Genomic DNA, 12,903 nt, shown 5'->3' with positions numbered 1-12,903 from the left:
TTTTGGTATCTGTAAAATAAAGCAATGTAGTTTTAAGACACTAAATGTGGAGTCAGTAGATTTAAGTTTATACTTAAATTTTTATACTTATTATGTATATGATTTTAGTCAAGTCCCTCTCTACTGTTGCTCTTTCTGTTTTTGCCTCCAGTTGAAAATAAGTGGAGTCATGCCTCTATCTACAGTGACCCTTTCCAAAGCTTTTTCACATTTTCATCCTCCCTCCCACCTCTACCTTCCTCACTCTTGGCAAAAGCCAAGTAATCTCATCTCTTATTTTACTGAGAGCAAGGCCATTTTCAGGAAGCTTTTTCATGAGGGTAACCATTGTAAAGTACTGTTCTGGCACAGTTAGTCCCCTGTTTAAAAAACAAACAAGACACCTGCAATGATTGTCTATTACCTACCAAATAAATTCCAAACTCCTTAGCCTGACATAGAAGGTTCTTAAACATCTGTTCTCACTTGCCTTTCAAAACTTACTGCTCACTGTCTTCTTATACTCTAGCCAATCTGAACTATTTGCTACTGCTCAGATATGTTTTACCATTCTGTCTTTGCATATTCATTCCTGCAATCTTATAATATCCTCCCCTCCACTGAATAAAGGCTATCAAAATCCTATCCACCTTTCTAGGAATAAGTCATCTGTTACTTCCTTTGTGAAACTGCTCTGTAACCCCTTAGGCAGAAGCGATTGCTTCTTCTTCCTATTCCTTTCTCTTTCCCTTTTCTGAACTTCCTTACTCCCTCCTCTGATACCATTTTGTATAACTCTTGTCACTTATCACATACTGCTTCATATTGTCATTATTCTGTATATTATGTATTATATAATATTATATGTATATGTGTACTTAAGTGTGTATGCACATGTATATACATATGTATATATATTATATATGCAATATCTTGACTACTGACTGCATATTCTTTGAGGGAAGGAGCTGTGTCTTATTTTTGCATCCTCTCTTGTGCTTTGTGTGTGTGTGTATATATACACACACACACACACACACACATATATATGTATATAATATATAATATATATATGTTCTATGGATGTTTGTTGAAAGAAAGAATGAATAAATAAAACCACTGACCTAATTTGTATGGCTAGGCAATAAAGAGTGTGAAATGTGGGGAAGAGTTTGTTCTCTTTCCTTAAGTTTTATTTAAAATCAATTTAAAGTGCATCTCTATTCAGATATTGGCTCCACAGGCAGCAGTACCAAATGAGGTAACAGTCCTTGTATGTTCAAGTGGGAAATTTTGTAAAAGCTAAAGGATGGAAAGACAGGAGGTCACGCACTTTAAATTACCCTTGGGGACTTTTCTGTTATGCATCTGTCTATGTCAATGATACTGTATTTTCCTCTGGGACTGAGATGTCAATTCAATCTAAGCCTCCTTGATAGAGTAAATTAAAAATTTGGTGGGAAAAGCTCTTTGCACCTGGAATTTGATTCGAGGTGATCTCAGCCCAAAATGGGTTTGCAATATTTAAAATCTAAATTCAGGCTAATTTGTAGTGGAGCATTGTCCTTTTATTTTAAGGTCTCCTGGTTAGGCATATATAATGGGGAATGAACAGGGTATGTACAAAGCTAATCTTCCTTTTTATGCCCAGGTGTGACTTAGTGCTGAAGGGACTTGGTACGTTGGTCTAATAGGGCAAACATTGGGTAGTCCTTTGATTTTCTCCTTGCCTATAATTATGGCAGGGATGCCAGGTGCTGCATCCATTGAAAAAGAGAGACATCTTTCAGAAGTTCAATTGTTTTGTGCACAGGTAGTGTTTTTTGTTGAGATCATCATGATATAGTGAAAAGATTATTGAGTTTAGAGCCAGATAAGCTGGGTACAAATCTTGGCTTTTCCACTGTTCAAAATTATTTTTTTAATTCATAGGCATTTATTTTCTCTTCCTTGTATTTCACCTACCACTGGAAAAAGAAAAAAAAAGGAAGGAAGGAAGAAAAACAAAGCCTAGGAACAAATGTATATAGTCAAGTAAAATCAATTCCCATTTGGGCCATGTCCAAAAAAGTAAGCCTCATTTTGTATATTTAGTGTATTACTTCTTTCTAAGGAGCTGTCACTGGATACTCATGTAACCATGGACATGTCACTTAACCTATTTTTGTCTCAGTTTTCTCATAGTTAAAATGAGAGGACTTGTCTAGGTAATGTCTAATATCCTTTCCAACTCTCTATGATCCTTTGAATTTGTACTTTCTATGAGAGGTACAGTACTCTTTCTCCCTATCCTGAAGCTTCTTTTATATGGAACATGTATTTAACCAGGAAAACTTGTTCCTGAAGCCCTGACTGTCTTTTCCTCTTTGTGTTTCCTTTCCCTGAATGGGGAAGCAAACATCATTCTAGGCTTGGAGATAACATTGTATATCTGAGGTCAATCAGTTGAAGCTAACTGGTGTCAAGTGGAGTTTCTACTTTGGAGATAATGATAATCAGCAGAAAACATGAACTGGGTTAAATAAAGAAGATATTGGATAGAGGGGGCAGAGCCAAGATGGCAGAAAAAAGGCAAGGACTGACATGAGTTCTCCCAAACTTCCCTCCAAACAACTTTAAAATAATGCTTCAAAATGATTTCTGGAGTGTCAGATGCCACAAAAGGATGGGGTGAGCCCAACACAACCTAGAAGGTCCAGGAAAGGTCTGTCACACTAGGGGTGACAGTGGAGTGCATCCCGTGCAGGCAGTGCTCAGCAAGACAACAGCAGGCCTTAGGGGCCACTGAATCAGCAGCAATAGCTTCTGGAGCTCTCAGCCCACAAATGGTAAGGGAGTTGGACAACTGATCAGAAGGTGATTACAGAAAAGATTTGAGGTGGTGTGCATATTGCTAATTCAGTAAGCCTACAAACTACTTTAGGTTCTTATGAGGTTTAAGTAGCAGCCACCTGAATGATTATAATAATAGTTATAAGTTAAGTTACTGAATCCTGATTTAAGTCATTTTGTCAACGTATACTATGAATCTTTTGTTTCTCTTATCTTTTCTTTAATATGTGAGAAATAGGCTTCCGCTTCCGGGTGCCAAGGTAGTGGAGTGAAAAGGTAGTGGCTCTCACCCTCCCCTATGAACCTCTGAAAACAAAGAAAAGATCACCCTAGGAAAAAAAAAACCCTGAAACAGCTGAAGTAGAAGAAAGATGGGGAACAGCAGTGCAGCAACTCAGCAAACCAGTCTCCCAGTGCCTCAGCAAAAATAGGGGAAGCAGCACTACAAAGAGCCCCAGGCAGATAAGCACCCTGCAGCTCCTTTCATCTGAAAGGAGCTAAAGAAAGAAAACAACCTAGAGTCTTCCTAAAGTCCCAGCCTTGTTGATTCCAACCCAACCCCTCCAACTGTCAATGGGGAGGAGATCCTGAAGCCCAGGTGGTACAGCAGGCAAACACCAACACCTGGACCTCGAAGTGCCTCAGTGAGGGTGAGGGAACTGGTGGAAACCAGCTCAGAAAACCACCAGGTGCCTCGGCACTCTACCACAAAGGAATCTCTCAGCGCATTAGCAGAAATGAGGGAGGCAGCATTGCAAGGGGCCCCAGGCAGATAAACACCCTGCAGCACCCATCTAAAAGGAGCTGAAGAAAGCTAAAGGAAAGGAAAAGCAGGCAACCTAGAATCCCTCAAAGTTCTGGCCTTGCTGATTCCAGCCCAACACCTGGTAAGCTGCCAAAACCCTACAGCCTCCAATTGCCAACATAAGAGGGCCAAGCACACAAAGCCAGTGACCAAGACCTAGGTTCCCAACACAAGAAGTTTGGGTCAGTGCCCTCTGTTCCCCAGCAGGAGAGTTCAATCTCTTTAAAGGCCAGGGATTAAAGAAACCATCAGTAAAGAGAAACGTACCATAGATTCATATTATGAGAAGAGTGGAGATCAAGACAGAAATTCTGAAGAGGACAACATTGTCAACAAACCCACATTTGCAACATCAAAAGGGAATATGAACTGGTGTGAAGCCCCAAAAGCCTTCTTAGAAGAGCTCAAGAAGGATTTTAAAAGTCAAATGAGAGAGGTAGAAGAGTCCTTACAAAATACAACTGGCCAATTGGAAAAAAAGTACACTGAAGAAAACAATTCCCTTAAAAATACAATTGGCCAACTGAAGAAGGAAATACAAAAGCTAACAGAAGAAAATAATCTGTTAAAAACTAGAATTGGACAAATGGAAGCTAATGACTCTATAAGAGAACAAGAATCAATCAAACAAAAACAAAAGAATGAAAAAAAAATGAATGAAAACTTAAAATACCTCATTGGTAAAACAACCAACCTGGAAAATCAATTCAGGAGAGACAACTTAAAAATCTTTGGGCTACCTGAAAATCATGATGAAAAAGAAGAGAGCCTGGACAGTATCTTTCAGGAAATCATAAAGGAAAACTGCCCTGAAGTCCTAGAACCAGAAGGTAAAATAACCATAGAAAGAATACACCTCTCACCACTTGAAAGAGATTCCAAATTGAAGACGCCAAGGAATATAATAGCAAAATTCCAAAATTACCAGATGAAAGTGAAGGTGCTGCAAGCAGCCAGAAAGAAACAATTTAAATATCATGGAACCACAGTCAGGATTACACAGGACCTTGCAGCTTCTACATTAAAAGACTGCAGGGTGTGGAACATGATATTCTGTAAGGCAAAGGAGCTTGGATTGCAGCCAAGGATCAACTACCCTGCAAAAATGAGCATGATATTTCAAGGGAGGAGATGGATATTCAATGAAATAGGGGACTTCCAAACCCTCCTCATAAAAAGACCAGAGCTCAACAAAAAATTTGATCTTCAAGTCCAAGATTCAAGAAAGACATAGTAAATGGGACAGAAAGATACAAAATGTTGTTAATAAGGGCAGACTGTTTACATCCCTACAAGGGAAGATGACACTTGCAACTCTTGAGAACTGTATTGTTATTACACCATGTTAAAGGAGTATACATAAAGGGGGTGGATATTAGTTGACTTTGATGTAATGATAAAAAAAATCTAATCAAGTGGGTTAAATGGATCCAAGTAAGTGGATTAATCTGATCTTAGAAAATGTAGTGAGAAAGGAGGAGGCAGACAAGGGTAAATTACATTACAGGAAAAGACAGAAAATCCCATTACAGCAGAGGGAAAGAAGGAAGGGGGGGTGAGCATTGTTTGAACCTTGCTGTCATCAGATTTGGCTCAAGAAGGGAATAAGATAATCAGTTAGGTATGGAAATCTAACTTGCCCTATGGGTTGTAGGAGGGAAAAGGGTAAAGAAAAGAGAGGGGGGATGGAAGGGAGGGAAGAAGCAGTGAGGGTGAAGGGGAAGAGTGGGGAGGGGATAATAGAAGGGAGGAGAGACTGAAGGAGGTGGTGGTCAAAAACAAAGTACTGGTGAGGGGGGGAAGGGAGAGAGGAGAAAGAAAAGCATAAAAAGGGGGGGAAGGATGGAGAAAAAGACACAGATAGTAATCATAACTGTGAAAGTTGAATAGCTATCTCTTTTTTTTCTCTTCTGTTGAGTTTTGTTTCCTCTTTCTGATGGTTCCTCCTATTGGCTTTAATTTTTACTTACAACTTCACTAATGTGAAAATATGTTTAATAGGAAGGTAAATGTATAGCCTATATCAGATTGTGCACCTTTTAGGGGAGGGTGGTGGGGAGGAAGGGGGAGAAAAATTTTAAATTCAAAAGCATGTGGAAGTGATTGTTGATAAATCAAAACAAATTAATAAAATATGCGAAAAAAGTGAGAAATAAATACCTACCCTATATGTGGTTCATATTGTACATTAGGTACCTTTCTGCTCTGCCCTTTGGGAGAACCTAGATATGAGCATAAAGCTATAAATATCTTTCTGAGAGTTCCATGGTGGAAAATATAAGGAGCCAAAGTAAGAAAAGGAATCTGATCCTTCTTCAAGATGTTTAGTATCCCTCAGGACCAAATTCTGTCTGGATCTCATGCATAGGTACAGAGAGATGGTTCTTTTAGTAGTAAAGGGATGGGCAGAGCCCTAGACCCTTGGGCCTAGCAGCAGACCCTTGCGCCCATCAGCAGTTTTAAATGTTGCATGCATGTTAAAGTGTCTGATTAGAAGGCAGTGTAATTATTGGGTTAAACTCTTTTAACATAAGTGTTGATATTAGCCTTAATCAGTCGACAAGCATTTATTAAGCTCAGCTATTGGGAATGAGGTGCTAGGGAAACAGACAAAATTAATGGTCTCTGCCTTAAGAAGTTTACATACTATGGTGGGGAGCAACACGGACCTTAGAATTACTCTGGGGATTATTTCTTCTCCTTATATAGCAACTATAGGATCTGAATTAAGAAAAGACTTTAGAAGGCATCTAGTCCAACTTCCTGATTTTATGAATCCTCATCTGTAAACTAAGGCACGTAGAAGTTGTGTGACTTGATCAAGGTAACAGATATTTAAAACTCTGGTCCTTGTACTTCACCCATGTTCTTTCCAATAATACTGTTTCTCTTACCTCCTCAAATCCCTTTGAAAATGGTCTGAGTTGGGCTGCTGCTGCTGCTCCTGGTGGTGGTAGTTATAGGAATCTTCTGAAAAAGCAGACCGTAACATGCCAATTCCACTCAACAAACTTTCATGTACAAGACACTGAGAACACAAAAGGCAAAACAAACAAAAATGATCAAACAAAATAATAACACAAAATAATCTCTACTCTCAAAGATCTTATGTTTTAGTAAAGGGATACAAAATTAGGTAAATACAAATTTAGGGATACAAAATTAGGTAAATACAAATCAAATATAATGCAGCCTAGTTCAATTTTTTAAAGTCTTATTTGAAATCTATAAGACTTTTATAAAGACTTTTTAAGTCTTACAGACTTAAAAAAGAACTAAGGGAAGTAGATCTGGAAAGGTCTTGGGAAGCAGATAGCACTGGAACCTAGTTGGGGAAACATTGTCAAGCCCTGACCTGGGTTGAGGGAAAAATGTTCTTTTTATGTGAAACATCTGTTTATGAGATATTTTCTCACTATGATCCATGATGATAATAATACAGCAATAATGATAAGAGATAAGCAACAGAGAGACATACATAGAGAGAAGTTTTAAAGTTTGCAGATTATCTTATTTGAGCCTAGAATGAAATGAACCAACCCTTCCACCTCCATTCTCCCCCAACACCCAAATGGGGGCAGGAAGAGGGAGATTGGTGGATTTATGTGCAGAAGCCAGAAAACAGGTAAGTGGTTGGAGCTGGTAACTGAGAGTTATTGTTATCAAAGCTATTATTATTGAAGTTATGGAACCCACTCCAGTGGTTTCCTATTGCCTTTAGAATAAAATGTAAACTCCTTTGCTGGGCTTTTAAAGACTCACATTTGCTGGCCCCAATATATTTTTCCAGTATCTTTGAATGTTACCTCCCCTCACTTTGTAATTCAGCCAAAATATCCTTCTTGCTGTTGTTATACACACAAACACACAAACACACACACACACACACACACACATTTATCTCTTATCTCTATGCCTTTATCCTGGCCATCCTTAGTGTCTGGAATGTTCTTCTTCCTTACCTCTTTTTTTCTTCTTTTAAGATACTGCTTGAGGACTACCTTCTGAAGTCTTTCTGATCCCCTCAACTGCTAATTCTCTCTCTCTCAAGATATCTTTTATTTATTTGTATTTATCAATTTTGTATGTATACTCTCTCTCTCTCTCTCTCTCTCTCTCTATATATATATATATACACACACACACACACACACACACACACACACACACATATGTGTATATATATCTGTGTATATATACTTACATGTATACACAAACATATATGTCCCCAAGGACAAAATATGGTGGAAAGGAGGCAAGTAGGAAGGAAAAAGGAATTAAAAAAGTAAGACTAAGGTCCCTGTAGTTGTCATAGAGAACCAGAATACAGTCAAAAGGAAGATTGCTGACTCCTTTAATTTTTTATTCTAGCTCTCCTCTCCATATACTTCCCTATAACATTTCTTAAAACACACAAACATGTGTGTAGCCAAGTAGTACTTAGGGGAAAATGCATATCTCTAAATGTTTACATAAGAGCAAATCAATGAATTGGTCATGTAACTAAAAAATAAAACTAAAACCTCCCAATTAAATAGCAAAATAGAAATCCTAAAAGTCAGAGATTAATAAAATTGAAAATAAAAAATTTAAATAAAAAATAAAATTAGGACTTTGTTTTATGAGGGAAAACAATAAACTGGATGAATCATTGACTAATTTGACTTTTTTTTTTAGTGAGGCAATTGGGGATAAGTGACTTGCCCATAGTCACACAGTTAGTGAGTATTTATATGTCTGATGCTGATTTGAACTCAGGTCCTCTTGACTTCAGGGCTGGTGCTCTATCCACTCCACCACCTAGCCTCCTCAACTAATTTGATTTTAAAAAGAAAGAAGAAAATCAAAATTTTCAGTATAAAAAATGAAAAGGGTTAGTGAAAAACCAATGAAGATGAAATGAAAGCAATTATTAAGAGTTACTTTGCCCAATTATATGCCAAGAAAATTAACAATATAAATTAAATGGATGAGTGCTTACAATAATAGAAATAAAATTATCCAAATTAACAGAAAAAATAAAATACTTAAATAACCTTGTCTTGAAAAAAGATATTGAATAAATCATAAAAAAACTCCCTAATTAAAAAAAACAAAACAGGCCGGGGTATATTCACAAGTAAATTCTATCAAACGTAGAACAATGAATTCCAATACTATATTACTATTTGAAAAAAATAGGTAAAGAAAGAGTCCTTCCAAATTCTTTCTATGACATAAATATGACTTTGATAATAGGAAAACTAAAAGCATAATTGACCATATCAACATAAACCACATAATTACATCAATAGATGCAGAAAAATGCTATTGGCAAAATGCAATACCCATTTTTATTATTCACACCAGAAAACATTGGAATAAATGGAGTTTTTCTTAAAATGATAAATAATATCTATCTAAAACCAAAAGCAAGTATTACCTGTAATGGGGAAAAATCAGAAACCTTTCTAAGAAGATCAAGGATGAAGCAAAGATGTCAATGATCACAATTAGCCTTCAATATTGTACTAGAAATGCTAGCTAGAGTATTAAGAGAAGAGAAAGAAATTGAAGCAATAAACAAAAGCAATAAGAAAACAAAACTTTTGCTTTTTGCAGGTGATATGATGGTATACTTAGAGAATACTAGAGATTCAGCTAAAAATAGTTGAAATAATTAAAAACTTTAGCAAAGTGGTAGGATATAGAATATACTCATGCAAACCATTAGCATTTCCATATAATACTCACAAAACCAAGTAGGAGATAGAAAGAGAAATTCCATTTAAAATAACTGCAGAAAAAATTAAATGACTATAGAAACATAAAATACTTGGTAGTCTACCTGTCAAGAAACGCAAAAGGGATGGCATGAACACAATAGTAAAATACTTTCCAACAAATAAAGACAGATCTAAACAATTAGAGAAATTTTAATTGATTGTAGGTAGGCTCAACTGATGCAATAAAAATGACAATACTATCTAAATTATTTTTGCTTATATTAATTTTCCACATTAATCAAGCTACCAAAGAATTACTTTATAGAGCCAGAAAAACTAAGAACAAAATGCATCTGAAGGAACAAAGGAATATCAAGGTAATTGATGGAAGCAACTGTGAAGGAAGGAGACCTAAAAGAGACAGATCTCAAACCACACTACAAAGCCATAATAAAACAATTTGGTACAAGGCAAGAAATAGTGTGGCTGATCAATGGAACATTTTAGGTACACAATGTGCAGAAACAAATGAACACAGTAACCTGCTATCCAGTAAACCCAAAGATCCTAGTTATTGGGACAAGAAGTCATTATCTGACAAAAGCTTCTAGGAAAAATGGAAAGTAGTCTGGCAGAAAATAGAGACCAATGTGTCACACCATATACCAAAATAAGCTCAAAATGAGTACATGATTAAACATAAAGAATATCACGAGCAAATTAGAGAAACCTGAAAGAAATTACTTGCCAGATTATAAATAAGGAAGAGTTCATGACCAAACAAGGTTAATAGGAGGTTCATAAGGTTCATAATAGGAGGTTCATAAAGAGGTTCATAGGAGCTAAAATGGATAATTTTGATTATGTAAAATTTTTTAAAATGTGCAAAAAACCACATTAAAGATTAGAAGAAAAGAAGGAAACTAGGAAAACATCTCTGCAAGTTTCTCTGTCAAAGGTCTCATTTTTTCAAATATATAGGTAACTAAGTAAAATTTATAAGAATAAAAGCCATTTCTCAATTAATAAATGGTCAAGGAATATAAAGAGGCAGTTTTTAGAGGAAGAAAAAACTATCAATAATCTTATGATATATGTTCTAAATCACTAGTAATTGGATAAATGCAAATTAAAACAACTCTGAGGTACCACCTCATACCCGTCAAATTGACTAAGATGACAAAAAGGGAAAATAATTAATGTTAGAGGAGATGTGGGAAAATAGGTACACTAAGGTACACTGTTAGTGGAGCTCAACCATTCTGTAGATCAACTTGGAACTATGCCTCAAAAGCTATAAACCCTTTGACTAAGCGATACCACCTGTAGGCCTAAACACCAAAGAGATCAAAGAAAAGGGGAAAAGATGCATATGTACAAAGATATTTGTAGCAGGAAAGAATTGCAAACCTAGGGGATGCCTATCAATTAGGAAACGGCTGAACAAGTTATGGCATATGCATATGATGGAATACTACTGGGCTGTAAGAAATGACAAAGGGGATGGTTTCAGGAAAACCTGGGAGAACCTATATGAACTGATGTGGAGTGAGGTGAACAGAGCTAGAAGAGCAAATTATATAGTAACAGCAATACTGTAAAGGTAATTGCCTATTAAAGATTTGATAACCATGATCAATGTATAATGATCTATCACAATTCCAAAGGACTCATGATGAAAAATTCTATCCACCTCCAGATGGAGAACTGATGGACTCAAAGTGCAAATTGAACTATATTTTTTTTCTCTTTCTCTTTCTTTTCTTTTTGAACACGACTAGTGTGGAAATATGTTTTGTATGACTTCATATGTGTAAATGATATTGTAATTCTCACCTTTTCAATTAATGGGGAGAAGGGCAGAGAGATGGAGAGAACTGGGAACTGAAAATAAAATAAAATTGAAAATATATACACACACATACACAATGTGGTACAAAGGAAAGGGATTCAAATTTCTAGCCAAAGAATCTAAGTCAAATCTTAGCTCTGCTCCTTACTTATTTTCCATATATGTAAAAGGGGAGAAACAATCACTGTTCTCTACTTAGCTCACAGTGTTATTGTGGGACTTTTGGCAAATCACTTAACTTCTTTGGGCCTCAGTTTCCTCAGCTTTACAGTTACAATTGGAAAGGCAGCTAGGTGGCACAATGGGTAGAGCACTAAACCTAGAGTTAAGAGGACCTGAGTTCAAATCTGGTCTCAGACACTTACCACCTGTGTGATCCTGGGCAAGTCACTTAACTCTGATAGCCTCAAAAAGCAAAATATGGTTGCACTACATTGCCTTTGAGGACCTTTCCAGCTCTTGAACTATCATCATATAATCTTAAGGCAAGGGTTCTTAATCTATTTTGTGTTACAGAACTCTTTGACAACATGGCAATACTCATGAACTCCTTAGAATAATATTTTCAAATAGATAAAATAAAAATATAAGATGACAAAAGAAACCAATTCTGTTGAAATACGGTTATTAGTTTTTAAAAAGTTCATGGACCCCACTTTAAGAACCCCTATTTTATGGATTGTGTGTTCCTTTCAGGCAGCAGGGTAGAACAGAAGAAAAACTATCTTTGTCTTCTCCTCTAGCTCAAGCAGTGGAGGGCAATTTAAGATATGGAGGACCAACAAGAGGAACCTAAAGGGGGCACCAATGAGATAAATATGTGAGTTTACTGGGCAGATAAATGGTGGTAGGATATGAAAGGCACATAGATATTATTGCTTTCATTGGGTGAGCTAAGAACTCCCACCTACCCATAAAAGTCTAGCACAATTCGTCTTTTTCCATACTAACTCTTGAGCTTTAGGTCAGATAATTGAGCTCAGTATCATGAAGAAGAAAAATCTATAGGTAATTTTAAATGTTCAGCCTCAAATAAAGATACATGAACTAAACCTTCTACCCTGAATGTTAATAGACTACATCATTTCTTAGCAATGGTTTTAGCTGTCTTAATAACTGATGAGCATCCTTATGCAATCAATTCAGTTGCAGGAATCAGTATTGATTGTAAACAAGACTAAAATTAGTCAGTCAGCCCAGACTGTGGTGCATTTTGTCTGCAGCATACACACTTTGCCAGGGTATCTGATAAAACCTGGACCTCAATTCCCTAGGCTGTTTAAAACTTCAATATATCCCCAACTGAGACAAAGCAAGGTAGTAATAACAAGGAATTTTTCATCTTACATACCAAGAACCATGAAATAACTTGGAGAGGGGGAAGGAGGAGGGTGGTTTTGGTTGCATTTTAAAAAGTTAATTTGCAGTAGGAAGTGCTAGAGAAATCTTTTATAATCATTTTAAAAGCAGCCTAAGAGTTGTATGACCATTGGGTTCTCCAGAGAATCTTATCATTGACCAGAGTATAATCTCCGGGGCAAAGGGACAATTTTCTAAAATAGTAAACTGCACTTCATTCTAAAGTTTGGGGTTCTTAACAAGACATCCACAAACTTAAAAATACATATCTGTACTTAATATCATTTGTTTCTTTGCAATACTAAATATTTTATTTTAAGCATTTAAAATAATTATTCGGAGAAGGGATTCATAGATTTCACTATTCTGTC

The sequence above is a fragment of the Phascolarctos cinereus genome, unplaced genomic scaffold, assembly GCF_003287225.1.
Source record: "Phascolarctos cinereus isolate Bilbo 61053 unplaced genomic scaffold, phaCin_HiC Scaffold_1;HRSCAF=81, whole genome shotgun sequence".
Taxonomy (NCBI): domain Eukaryota; kingdom Metazoa; phylum Chordata; class Mammalia; order Diprotodontia; family Phascolarctidae; genus Phascolarctos; species Phascolarctos cinereus.
The sequence above is the reverse complement of the archived record's forward strand: the minus strand, read 5'-3'. Positions refer to the sequence as shown.